Source organism: Diachasma alloeum, unplaced genomic scaffold (genome assembly GCF_001412515.2).
Source record: "Diachasma alloeum isolate Michigan unplaced genomic scaffold, Dall2.0 Dall_scaffold_00194, whole genome shotgun sequence".
Taxonomy (NCBI): domain Eukaryota; kingdom Metazoa; phylum Arthropoda; class Insecta; order Hymenoptera; family Braconidae; genus Diachasma; species Diachasma alloeum.
In genome coordinates, this window is record NW_021680359.1 from 2,493,586 (window position 1) to 2,497,256 (window position 3,671).

Below are 3,671 nucleotides of genomic sequence, written 5' to 3' on the forward strand. Positions count from 1 at the left end.
TTTAATTCAATTTTGCAGTAGCGCAGGGCATTTCAAGTTTGACTAAAATATCTGACCTACTGGCAGTCAATGGTTATAAAACTTGGGTAAAAGTTAAATATCCTTGATTACGGTCCGGTGCTAGGTTATAAAAATGACAGAGGATGGATCTTCGGATCTGTTCAGGTAGAGAATGCAGCGACTAGTATAGGTCCGTCACTGTTGCTCCCATAGCGAGGAGGTCGGAAATACATGCGTTTTCTGGGGAGCAATAGAAATCCAACTATACGACTGCCCTGTGCAAGACAGAGGCGCTCGCAGTTGTCCCTGTTACACAGAACGATGTGCTCCATGAATATTAATAATAATAACACAATATCTATGAGTCGTGGAAAGATGAATCGGAATAGTATCGGAATAGTACGAGTCAAAAAACACCATTACGCACGAGTTTCGTATACTATTTTATGTCATAGGGCCCAGAATCCGCGATTCTACCGAGTGAAGCGACGTTAGAATCGCGTGATTCTGGGCACCTATGACATAAAAATTATTCTTCATTAGAACATTTAATGCTGCAAGTCTCGTCAACTTTTCAGTAGTTCTCAATATATTTTGGCCGGTATAAAAATGATTATTTATTGTTCATTTGTTTCCCGATGCCTAAAAATAAAAAATCGGTCCCGTGTACCTAATTTTTAAGCTATAGATTTTTTTTTCAATGTATAGAATAACAATTACATTCCACTTTTTGCTAATTTGATTCCAAGATGTCTTAATTTATTTTTTCTTCAATGAAAAATTACACTAGTCTCATGAAAAACTATAAGAAATCATTCCTCAAAGAATTTCCAGAACTTTATTAGTTTTTTCATTTTTATAAAAAAAATTTATTTTGTCAAAAATTCATTATTGCATTTCAAAATCAATTAGGCTTTGTTGGAGTCGAATTTGCAAAAAGTTGATTATAATTGTTATTCGACAAATTTGTTAAAAAAAATTGATGAAAAAACAATCCATAGCTCAAAAATTGGATACACTAGACCGATTTTCGAATTTCAAACATCTGGGGGACAAATCAAGTGATTTCTTGGATTAACAAATTTTTTGCACTAATTTTTCCTTTCTACGAATGAACTTCCTCCTCTATGGAAATGGTCATTTGAATATCCTGAGACTCTTGTAGCTCACAGGGTCTCCCCTTAATGGCAGGGCAACGTAAAGTCTAAAATATATCCTCAGAGTGGGAGACTTTCAAATTTCTGTTGACGTATTTACTTCTAAAATGAATCTCCGTATTTTGGAATTTACCTGTCGTAGTCATTTACTTATCACTCTGATGCCTGTGACTCAGGGGTCACCAATAAACTGGATTTCCAATGACGCCCACTGGCTCAAACTCAGAAATTGTCTTGATAAAGGAGTTCACAAATGACTTAGCTTCCAAGAACCTTAATGAATTGGGCTGAATTTACGATTTGCGGAAGCAAAACTCTTGAACCCTCGTTCCTAATTTGCTTATAACTGTCTTGTCCAATATTCATCTGGCAATTGAATATTCTCCGACAATTTCCTGAACTGTTCTAATGGTCAGTCAGTGCACGACTTCCAAAGAGCTAGCATCGCAAGAATCTTTGTCCTTCCACTTGTGCTCTAATATTCAAGAACGAACTTTCAGTGCCTGTGGTAGTGTGTCAATAATATCAGCCAATTATTTAGAGAAAAAAAGTGCAAAAATGCCAATGACGTGACTAGATACCTACAGGAGATAACTAGAGGAAGTGGTAAAGAGCAGGCAAATGCCATCTTTACATGCCTGGACGAATGGGGACTTGTCAATGAAGTCTGTGCCATGGTATTTGATACCACTTCCAGCAACACAGGCAGCGCAAATAGTGCCTGTGTTTTACTGGAGAAGTTATTGGGAAGAAATCTTCTATATCTTGCGTGCCGGCATCATATTTTCGAGTTACTCCTCAAATCTGCCTTTGAAATTTCAATAGGGCCATCTTCTGGGCCAGAAATTCTCATTTTTAAGAGATTTCAAGGGCAGTGGATGGACATCGAAAAAAGTAAATTTTCACCAGGAGTGCGAGATAGTGATATCCAAGCCGCAGTTGAGGATGAGGTGAAAGATGCCCTTGCTTTCGCATATTCCCAATTAGAGGTAGGTGGTAAAAGATTCGACGGTATTTATTATAGCAAAATCATTTCCCTTCACCTTATTAAATTACGAAACTCAATCTCTTCTTCATTTATCACTCCATAGATCAACAACAACCGGAAGGACTACAAAGAGTTTCTGGAACTCGTCATCATATTCTTGGGCGGAAATTTTCCGGATGGTAATCGCTTCAGAGCTCTTAGCCCCATTCATCATGCGAGGTGGATGGCGAAAGCGATTGATTCGCTAAAAAATTTTCTATTCAGACACCAATTTCGATTGACGTCCCATGAGACATCAGGTTTGAGGAAAATTCGTATTGTTATTGTTCTTCTGTACCAGAAGAGCTGGTTCACATCTTCTAATGCAATTGAAGCTCCCAACAATAACTTGCAATTATTGAAAAAGTTGACTACGGATAATTCAGCATTGTCAGGAGTTTATGATGCTGTATTTGATAAATTTGCAAACCATCTCTGGTACTTATCAGAAGAACTCATCGCTTTTGCATTATTCGACGACAATGTCAATATAGATATGAAAAGGAGAATGTGCGATGCTATCAAATCTCGTTCCCCATTTCAAGATGATCGGAAGAGGAGAAAATCAGGAGTTAAGGGTCGAAAATTCAACCAAGAATTGAGTCTAGATCAATTTGTGACGCAAAACACAATTAAATTCTTCGAAATCTTGAATCTAGACCATACTTTTTTGGATATCGATCCAATAAAGTGGGGAGAAAGAGAAGATTATGAGAATGTTTTAAAAACTGTGAGATCTCTCCTAGTGACAAACGACGTAGCTGAGAGAAGCGTATCTCTCGTGAGCGAATACAATGATTTGCTCACGAAAGATGAAAACTCTAAACAAGATGCAATGCTCGTGGTCAGAAAATCGCGGGCATTGACATCTGGCTGCACCAGGGAGGAATTACAGTTTTCATTAGAGAACTACCTGAAAAACACAGCGTAATGGAAAATTAATATTGACCTGAGCAATCTCGGTTCATGTCGATTTCAGTATACTTCAAGTTTTTGAACAGTATTTCGAAATTTAAAGGAAATCACGTCATTTTCGTATATATCTTTCTTTTAGACCTTGCTCCGCTCTACAAAAAAGGTTATTATAAAAACTTCAATATAGCCAATAGATTCCGAGATTATTGTATGAAAACTCAACAGGAATCTAAGTAGACTTGGGCCGATTGACCACTTCGCTATTGAAATTTTTCTCCGAGATTCTCTTCTCAATTAACTATACATATTCGATACTCATTGAAAAGCTCATCGAAAGAGCCTTTGAACAGCGCTTAACATATTTAATTCCCATGACGATTCATTAGATAACAAGAGTTCGAATAATTTGATTTTATTCGTGGGGAAATATCATCTATCTATTACAAGTGCTTTACAATTTCTATGGCATTTTTGTTGTTATGTGTAATTTTATGAATTTTTCACTATATAGAGGAGAATTGAAGTTAAATTGAAAGTATTTTTTTCGGATAATGAACGAATACCTTTAAATT